The sequence below is a fragment of the Amborella trichopoda genome, chromosome 13 (genome assembly GCF_054954075.1).
Source record: "Amborella trichopoda isolate Santa Cruz 75 chromosome 13, AtrichopodaSantaCruz75HAP2 v2.0, whole genome shotgun sequence".
NCBI lineage: Eukaryota > Viridiplantae > Streptophyta > Magnoliopsida > Amborellales > Amborellaceae > Amborella > Amborella trichopoda.
In genome coordinates this window covers 2054086-2064956 of record NC_142348.1, presented here as the reverse complement: position 1 = coordinate 2064956, position 10871 = coordinate 2054086, and the positions used below count along the sequence as shown (strand labels likewise).

Sequence of the window (10871 nt, the reverse complement as noted above, 5' to 3'; positions counted from 1 at the left end):
AAATGTTATTTGTAATCTTTTGACCTAATTCTATTTAGGGGTTTCAACCCCTTAATTGATATCTTTCCCTTCTTTTTTTTCTTTCTAATACTTTGATACCTTGAGCTTGGTTCTCATATGGTTTCCTCATTGTGGACCTTGAAGGTACTCAAATACCCTAGAAAATAAAAAATAGAAATAAACAAGAACTATGCTTCAAAGGAAAAAGATTCATGTGCATATGTGCTATATACATACCTGTTCCCAATGAGTTTGGTCCATGACAATCTTTTATGACTTAATGCAACTGCAAACACACTAAAAAAGGGGTTCCCATGTCAATGTTATATTATTATCATGAGTTTGGGTTGTGGCAAGTTTTCAGGGCCTATGGTGCAAACACACTTAAAATTATAACTAATTTATAAGATTCTAAGCATATCCCTAACATAATTCTTTGCTTTTTATTTGAATGAGCTTGTTATGTGTTTCCAAGCACATAAACATTGGAGACATCTGCAACTAGATCGGATGGACCAGATAACTAGGAATGAACTGACAATAATATCACACAATAGTTATTGCATGACAAATACAATTAGCATCTTTGATATTGTTTTTCAGCTCACTAAAAATAATTGTATCAAGATTAAACAATTATAGGTCACCAATTAAAAATAAACTCTATATTCATATAAATTGCATATAGGTGAAGATTCACTAAAAGATTTTCCTTTTTTTAAATTCTCCACCGGAGATTCAAGAAGCCATGGGCTAGTGTGCGTCAAGGTGCATACACGTGATCTCTTCAACAAAATCCTAATTTGTTACTGGAAAACAAAAGAGAAGCATCACAACACTTAAATAACTGCGATGATCACTAGTACCATGACACTTAAAGAACTGAGATGGTCTCTTGAAGCATCCCGACACTAAAAGAACTATGATGGTCACAACAGGTTTTAAGCCTATCTGTACTGGCGGATAGATTTCCTTGAAGGGTATCATGGTAGTGCGAATTCCATGATAATCAAGGTGATCATCATTTATCAGCATACCCTATCGTCACGCTGAGGACATAATACCCATGTGAAAGGTATTTTAGTCACAAAAAAGCGAAAAATGGTGAAATGGGGTAAAATGGTGAAATGGGGTATGGCTGAAATTCTGAAAATTTGGGGGTTTGCTTTTAATAATCTAAAAAATTATATGTTTTTTAATTTCCCTAAAATAAAGACCATCTTGGTAATAAATTGTTGATATAGGGCTATTTTAGTCATTACGTGGAAGGGATAAGGGCGGGCTTCTATGCGACCGTAAGGGATTTTGAAGTCACTTTCTATGGGAGTACTTTTTGCACGTGCCACTGGGACAGGACATGGCCTACGGTCCTTTCTTTTCTTTCTCTCTCTAAAAATCCTACTTTATCTCTCTCTAAAAATTCTCCCACTGGACTTGCCCCCCTTTCTCCTCTCCCATCTCTCTAAAGTTCTCCCACCCTTTCCCATGAGGCCAAAAAGTCCCAAACAAAAAAATAAAATTTAGGAGAGAGAAAGAGAGCAAAAAATAAAAAAAATATGAGAGAGAACGAAAGAAAAAAAAGCCTTTGAAAAAGCATGGAGAGAAGAATAAATGGATAGAAAGAGAGAAATGGTGGGAGGAGAGAGAGAGAGAGTCCAAAAGGAAAATGCTCTGCTTCTATGAGTGAGATGCATAAAATTCTGGCTTTTATGCATGGAGAGGGTGGGTTGGAAGGTGGGAATTACAGAGATAGAGAGGAATATCAAAGAGGGGGTAGAAGTAGGGATGGGCAGTAAGTTAGGCCGACCCACCGACCCGATGGTTTGACTTGATTTCGTGTATTTCGACTTGTATGCCAGACCCAACCGATCTTGTTCGGACCGATAGTCGACATGATCGGTGTGTGTTTCGAGTGATATACCAGACCCAAATGATTGTGTCCAGTCATCCAGGTCCATTTGACCTAGACCTGATTCGTGTCCAGCCCAATTATGCATCCATCCCAGATCTTATTGAGTTTGATAAATAAAATATGAGCAATGATCCTATAGGATCTTCCCCCAATTATATGTGTAGGACTTTAAAAGATCACCATTAAATTTAGTACGAATTTATAGAAAAGTCAAATCCTTCACTCATGTGATAATTTTTTTAGAGATCTGTACCAACTTTAATGATGATCATTCGGGGTCTTATACACATGGATAGTAGAGGGTCTTATTGAAACAATATTCATAAAATGTAACCCTATCATCATCAAAGTTTTATCCCAACCATTTTATAAATATGTACATACTAAACCTACACTGGTCCAACCTAGTGGGTTGGGACATAAGTTAGACCCAATTGGGTTGGATTCAGGTTAGGTTGAACCAGGCCCGACCGACTAGTCTCTACCCTAGCTAAAAGGCTAAAAGGACTAGACGGCTAAAAGGATGAGAATCATATAGACACTGTGTGAGAGAGAGAGAGAGAGAGAGACCCGACCGACTAGTCTCTACACTAGCTAGAAGGCTAAAAGGACTAGACGGCTAAAAGGATGAGAATCATATAGACACTGAGAGAGAGAGAGAGAGAGAGAGAAAGAGAGAGATCCGGCCTTTACACACAGCTTCTAAAGATCTTGTTTCATTTTTTAAGAAGTAAAGCATACATATGATTTGCCCCAAATGGAATGGAGAAACCATGAATGTTTGGCTTGACTAAAGGGGAACAGTGAAATTCAAGAATAAAAAATATGGCAATAAAATAAAAGAAGAAGTAGACCTATAGAGTATAGACTATCAGATGAGATCTCGATTTTGTTTATTTTAATAGATCCACAAAAGAAAATGCCAAACACTTTCTCATTAAATATGATATTCTTGCAAATTTCTAGTTTAAGGAAAGTTTTTTTTCCTTTTGTTGTCTATAAAAAGTACAACACCAATAAGAATCAGACCCTCCATTACGATTTTAAATTGCAATGTATTACAATTAAAAATGAATTATTTTATTAATAAGAGCTTAATAATTGTTTTTTCAAAAATTGTTTTTTTCAGAACTGACTCCACAATCATGGATATGAAAGAAAAGCGGATTACAAGATTTGGTCTTTGTAAGAAAATTTCTAGAACGCTCATTTCAAGTTCACATATGTACCACATTTGCACTATTTTTTTAGATTTAAATTTCATAGTGTGGAGTGAAATAGATTGGTAGACCATCATAAATTTTTCTTTGCAACTTTATTTTCTGGTGGGATTTCCCGGTGTAGCTTTACCATCTATTTTAGAACTGCAACAACTGTAACCCTGCAAAAACCTTACCTTAAATTAGACAAATTTCTATGAAATTCACCAATATTAAAACATTCAAGAAAGAAGAAAAAAAAAAAGAATTCACTAATATAACCACACTTAATGCCCCTTCCTTTTGGTAAGATGAAAAAAGTTTATATAAGGTTGCAACCTTAAAATGTAGAACTAAAGAGACACCTCAAACTTCCAATGGAAAAAGTTATTTTAATGTTAAAAAAACCCTCTAATTGATCATCTCGACATCGAAATGTATGAGTATGAAAAAATAAAAGATTTTGAGTCCCAAAAATAGTGCATCTTGTAACACATTATCTAGACCGTCCATTTTCAAGATTTTAAAATTTTCTAATTGGATATGAAAATAGATTTTCAAATAATCCTAAGAATCTTTTACACCAAAATTACATATAATGATAAAATTTGGAGGTGCGCCTTAAATGGATTGTTTAAGGTTGCAACCTTATAGAAACCACACCATATATATATATATATATATATAATGAGCAATGATCCTATTAGACCCTCCCACACTCATGTGTGTAGGACCTCAAAGGATTACCATTAAATTTGATACAGATATCTAGAAAAGTCAAGTCCCGTGATAACCTTTTTAGAGATCTGTGCTAAATTTAATGGTGATCCTTTGGAATCCTACATACATGGATATAGGAGGGTCTCATAAGATCATTAATATATATATATGGGAGTGGACTATGTACGCCCACTAGCTGACCGTTACAGTAAATGCCAATGGCCCATATGCAATCTGGGCCGATTTGACGGTCACGACATCTTTTTCTATTTTAATTTTAATTTTTTTTATATAAATCCAAATCACTTAAAATTTAAGGTGTGTATTCTTCTTATCAAGGCGCACCTAATAAAATAATAATAATAATAATCCACAAAAAAATTAACCAAAATACCTCCAAAATATTATAGGAGTACTTTGGTCAATTTTTTCATGTAAAATATTTTTCTATATTTTTTTTAAGATTCATTTATTTTTTATGTACACACCCTCTAAATTTCAGATCAATCTTATTTGTAGAAAAAAAAAATTAAAATTCAAACACTATCGGACATTCGGGATCGTTAGATTTTGAATCTGGGCTGTTGGTGTTTACTGTAGCAGCCCTTGGGCTGACATGATCTTTTCCCTATATATATATATATATATATATATATATATATATAGGAAAAGCTGGGGTTAGCCCACTAGCTCATATGAACATATGAGCCCAACGGCTCAAATTGAATCTGGGCCGATATGACGATCATAGATATTTGATAGCGTTTGAATTTTATTGTTTTTTATATAGATTCAACTCACTTGAAATTTTATACATGTGTTTATCAAAAATAGGTGAATCTTCAAAAATATCAAAAAAATATTTTACATGAAATACATTGATCAAAATACCCCTGAAAAGCTTCGAGGGTATTTGGTCATTTTTTTTTTTTACGAATAATTTTTTTTATATATATTTTTTTATTAGGTGCGCCTTGATGAGAAGAACACACATCTAAAACTTCAAGTAATTTGGATTTCAAGGAAAAAAAAAAAAATTCAAGAACTACCAGACATCCGTGATCGTCTGATCGGCCCATATTCAATTTGAACCGTTTGGCTCATGTTCATATGAGCTAGTGGGTTAACCCCAGTTTTTTCATATATATATATATATATATATATATATATATATATATATATATATAGATCCGGGCCGAGTTTGGTATCAGAGCCATACAGTAAAACTGTCATAGTTACAACAGTAGAACTGTCCAACAATGAAACTGTGTAAACAGTTAAACTGTCAAAACAGTAAACATGTTCTTTTTACATCAATAAGTTGTATGAGATACAAGTCACATCTTGACTAGCGAAACTAAGTTAAATTTACATCCTAGAAAGTTGGTCCGAGAGTTAAGACAAGAGACAAGTGAACGCCTATTGCAAAGTACCGCCAAGGCCAGGAAGAGCCGCTTAGGGAAAACGTTGGGCCACTGAATGTCCAGATTGTCATTATCCGCAACCTACGGATGGCAAATTTAATAAGGAATCTAACTAGTAAAAATGTAACTTCATCTCAAACACTTAGAGTAAAAAATAGAGAGCAAATAGTCATTAATGACATCGAACATAATATTCAAAATTGGAACATACCTAAGGTACCAATCCATGACGTTTACAATAAAGGATCATTCAAATTCAAGATGGGTTATGCCATCAAGACTGTAGAAGAAAGTTTATCGGTTACTCAAAACCAAGAAGACTTTCACCTACTCTCAAAGAAAATCATTGAAAAACATAAAGAACATAAGTACAAATATTTACATATTGGATTAATTCAAATAGCCGTGAAAGCTTTGACCCGATTAGGGTTGAACACCTCTGTGCTTGTATGCCTAAGAGATACAAGACACAATATTTTCACAGATTCTCTACTTGGCATGGTTGAATCCAGCCTCTGTAGTGGTCCCATATATTTTAATTGTTTTCCAAATTTTTCTGTTTCTTTGACTGACCCAAATACTTTAGATATATTAACAATTAATTAAAAAACACATGGTTTTAATATGATCAAAGGTTCTCAAAACTTAGCAATAGTTTATAGAATATATTACAAAGTCATGAATACCTTATGTCCAAATATTATGCAAATTGATCAAAAAGATCAAACTATATTATTCCAAACAAATATGAAAAAATCAAATATGATTGTTCCCAAAACAATAAAATGGTCAGATATTAGACTACCACAGTCATGGGCATTACAACATGCCAATCAACCTCAAGAAGTTCCCCAACATCATATTCCTAATCAAATAATAGAACATCCTGATGGCAATATTGAAATAAAATTTCAACAATTACAAGTACAGGATGATATTAATATTAATAGAAAAAGAATATTAAAAATAAAATACCAAGTAGAAAATCTTATTCTACTAATCCGAATGTCATAATACTACCACCTCCTGCTCAGTCTTCTTCAATACCTAGTTCAGACCTACAATTTCAAGGAACAAGGAGAACAACAGATCATGTTGTTATTCCCACATATACCCCTGAATCTAGTACTACAAATACTACTGAACCCAGTATAGAAGAATTATAAGACTTTCAAATATTAACTTTACAAGTAGAAGAATATGACAATTCACATGATAAATATTCAGATGAATATATAGCAGCGTATTTAGCCGCTAAACTAGAAAGAAAAAAGAAAAAAATTGATCATAATTATATCAAGCAAGATTTTATGTCAGAAGAAAATAAATATATTAGACAATGGTATCTGACAAAAGTACCATTACAATTAAGAGAAATATTACAGGCTAAATATAATAAATTCCTTAAAAAGGAAAAGGAAACAGAATGATATTTTCTATGGTTAATAAGTAATTATCAACATAAACTTCATATCCCTTCATTTGATGAAATTCAAACAATAGAAGAGAAAACTTATATTAGTACGGATGGTACTACAACTGCTAGTACTCACCTTCTTGAAAAGAGTCTAATACTCGAAACATCTATCCCAATGAAAGATGAACCTGCCAAATCTCCATCAGTATATGATATAATTGCTACTCCATATAAAATCTTACCCAAAGAACTTGGTAAGAAACAAGAATTGATTCCTCATATTGTGGAACAAAATAATTATACCAATCTGTATATGCAATCTCTATGAAGACAGGCAGAAAGAATAGAAAGACTTGTCACCAAAGAATAACCTTCTGCTACAATCATACCTAAATCAGTTTTGTTCAAACCACCTCCAGAATTGAATAAGAATAAATTTCATATTGGAGATAATAATAAATCCCTTATGGATCAATTGATATCAAAATTATCTCAATTAGATATTAAAGGAATACCTTCTCCAAAGATAACTATTCCTCCTCCACCTATTATCAATATACCACCTGAATCCTCTGATAAAGGCAAAGCAAAAATACCTGAACATGAATCAATGATGCTTCAGGAAGAAGAACCAATCATAGAAGATACTATCCAAAATCAAGAAAAAGCATTTATGGATACTACCCCTATTTCTGAAACAATAAACAGAATAGCCTATGGAAAATATTGGAAACCAATAACAGCTTTACCATATCATAAGAGACCTACACCTGTTGATATACAAATGGAAGAAGATGCCATACAACAGGCAGTATCATATTCAGGAAGATCAATAGTAAATTGGCAAATAGATGGATTATCTGAACTAAAAATATTAGATGTCATGAAACATATGACAATGTATGCTTCTGCAAATAAAATGGCAGGCAACCCTGATCAAGAGGTTGCAAAAGCAATAGTAAATGGATTTACTGGCTGGTTACGAGGATGGTGGGATTTCTATGTAGATGATGAAACGAAACACAGAATCCTCAATAATACTAGGCAATGGACCGCCAGAAATGAACAAAACCAAGAAATAATATACACAGAGAGTGATGCTGTCAACACTCTAATATATACCATTACACTTCATTTTGTAGGCAGTACAGCTTTACTAGCAGCAAGATCGGAAGATCTGCTATCTAATCTACGCTGTCCTACCCTATCTCATTATAAGTGGTATAGAGATGTATTTTTCTCAAGATTATTAATAAGAGAAGACTGTCAGCTAGACCACTGGAAAGAGAAGTTTATAGCTGGTCTACCATATTTATTTGCTGAAAAAATCAAGGAAAGGCTAAGGAAAAAACATAATGGAATTATTGTGTATTTATCATATACACTCGGAGAACTCTTTGCAGAAATATGTGCTGAAGGTTTAGCCTTATGTACAGATATGAAATTAAAAAGACAATTAGATAAACAAAAAATCACTAAGCGAAAAGAGCTTGGTGACTTCTGTGAACAATTTGGTTATTACCTTGATAAGAAAAATATGCCTGACAATCTATACAAGAAAAAGAAGAAATACAAAAAAGAAAAATATAAATCCAAAAATAAGGATAAAGATATGAAATATTATAAAAAATCTAAAGGGAAATTAATCAATAAATTTTCTTCCAATACAAAGAAAAAGAGAAAGTTGCCCGTATGCTATAAGTGTGGTAAAGTAGGACACTATAAACATCAGTGTAAATTAAAAAAGAAAATAGAATCATTAAATTTAGATGAATCAATAAAATCTAAATTATATAACATATTCAATTATGATTCCTCATCCTCTACTTCTTCTGATTCTCATATCGATCAAATCCAAGATGATGATCTCATGTGGACAGACTCCTCTGACTCCACTAATGAGTCAGATACAAATACATCCAGCTCAAAGGATGATAATTGTAGTTGTCCAATATCAACACATAATGTTCACACACTTACACAAGAAGATAATTTCATTCTAGATATTATTGATAAAATTGTTGATCCAGAAGAAAAAAGAGCTGTCATTACTCAATTTATTAATATTACAAAAAATAAAGCAAAACCAATTCCTCTGAATAAAACCTCTGAGGAATATAACTTTGCTTCAATAATGAAAAGAGTAAGTGAGCAACACACTTCTCAACAAAAAGAGCCGACCATTTCAGATCTCAAACAAGAAATCAAAGAAATAAAGACTGAAATAGTTCAATTAAAAAATAGAATTAAATAATTAGAATTACAACAAATGGCTCTGATACCAGACTCGGCCCGGATCTACAGTACTGTCAAATTGTTTTATAGATTGAATCTTAATTGATTCTGTTATGCAAAGATTTTTAATTGTATAATCTAATTTATGTAGGGATTGTATGCAGGAATTTTTATAGTAAATAGGTCAACAATAAGCTATTGTATTTAACTAGTTCTTGTAAAATCTTATAATAATTAAGGATAAACAGGATTATGCACAATAAAGGAATAACAGAAATATCAATTACAAACCATTGGGCATAATTAAACTCACCAACTTTTATACTAAATAAAATCTTAAACTGCATTTTATTCTCATCATAAAGTAACTGTATAACACCTGTATATTTTACAGATAACAACAACTTATTACAGATAAGAGGCACACTGAAATTCTAGAAAAAAAATTACAGATAAGAGGCACACTTGAAATTCTAGAAAAGAAATTACAGATAAAAACTTACTGTTTGCAAATACAATAACTGGAAAACAGTTTCCAGTGTTGTGGACAGTAGGAGGGGAGAGAATTTAGATTGCAGTTACACATAATGGATATAAAAATAAAAGGTGAAAGTATAAGATAGAACCTGATGAGATGTTTGAACTACGAGAGCTATGAAGGTCAGGATAGCTCTGGTTGGTATAATACTTCGGGCTCAGAAGAACAGTGAGAGAAAAGAGATTAGAAAGTACTGAAATCTTTTCTGAAGAAGGCCTGAGAGAGAAAGGAAGTAGGAGGATAAAGTAGTAGAGGAGGTCGAAGATCAGAATAGAAGTCTTGAGAGAAAGAAGGAGAAGTGAAGGGAGAAATGAAGGAGCTTCTGAGTAAAGAGGAGAAGGTGGAGAGGTGGGAGAGAGCAGAAGAGTTTATGAGCTGAGAGGGGAAGCGGAAGACCTTGCCTCAAATGAGAGGCCTTTGGTCCTTTTATAGACGAAGGAGTTTGCTTCCCTTCGAAGCAAAGGATAAAGCAAAAGGAAAGGGAAAAGACGTAAAGGAGACTGAGGTGACCTAAAGGAGTAGGACAAAAGGAGAAGAAAACAAAAATTTAAAAAGAGGCATCTGGGAACAGTATTCCTTCTTGTCGTATCTGATTATTGCTACAGTAACTTTTTTGGTTTTTATGCTGGTGGCTATAGTGAAGCATCTGGAATAGTACTTTTTGTCGGTGATGTGGCCCTGTCTTTTGTCGTGTATGTCGGTAGGTACAGTGCTTGGAATCTGGAACAGTCTTTCTTGTCTTTTTCTGTCGGTGAGCTTTTATCTTTTCTGGAGCTTTTGTCGGTGGAGACTATTATCTTTTTGGATTATTGGTGGTATTGTCGGTGGTGATGATGATAGAGACTTTATGGTCTTTGACTGAACTCTTCTGGATCTTCTTCTTCTGGATCATCTTCACTCAATTGGAGGTATCTATTGGTGTGGAGTGGGGAAGATTGTACTGTTTCTTCGGAGGAGACTGGTTTTCTTCCGGCTTCAGCGAAGATCTCCTTCATTTGTTTTTCTAATTCTACTTTGGATGCATTGGGATTGGTTTGCAACATGTTGCGAAGGTAGGTTGGAAAGTCAAAAGAGGTGTTTGTTGTATTTGGGTTTGGCTGGTATTTAGGTATTGGTGGGGGTATTCTTTTTGGTGTGGTAGCGGTGAGATCCATTTTGAAAATGTCCCACCATTTAACAGAGATGGTTTTCTCCAATCGAGGAATATAGGTATAATCATTTGTATTATTGACTGAGATGGTGTAGTCCCATTTCATGATCCATGGGAGCTGATATAAGGTCATGAAGTATAGGTGAGTGTCAATTGTATTGTCACTATTATTATATTGCACAAATTGTTCCTGCAGGTTTTTGAAAGCAGGAGGTAGTATCAAAGAAGTCTATCCCCACACTAAGAACCAATTTTGAAACCATGTGGGGAATCTTT

The 10871-nt window shown here is 33.5% G+C and overlaps 1 long non-coding RNA gene across 3 annotated transcripts in view; it reads right to left on the bottom strand.

The window, feature by feature from the left end:
• Positions 1-3174: 3174 nt before the first annotated feature.
• Positions 3175-10871, bottom strand: part of LOC148778939 (uncharacterized) — a 28050-nt gene continuing 20353 nt past the window's right edge. The window contains exons 3-6 of one of the 3 annotated variants that reach the window (XR_016047920.1): positions 7188-7268; positions 6809-6860; positions 5265-5336; positions 3175-3293 (exon numbers count right to left, since the gene is read on the bottom strand). This is a non-coding gene — a long non-coding RNA (uncharacterized LOC148778939). Of the gene's footprint in view, positions 3294-5049; positions 5337-6808; positions 6861-7187; positions 7269-10871 lie in introns of those variants that run through there. The other 2 variants (XR_016047918.1, XR_016047919.1) reach the window with 2 other exon arrangements.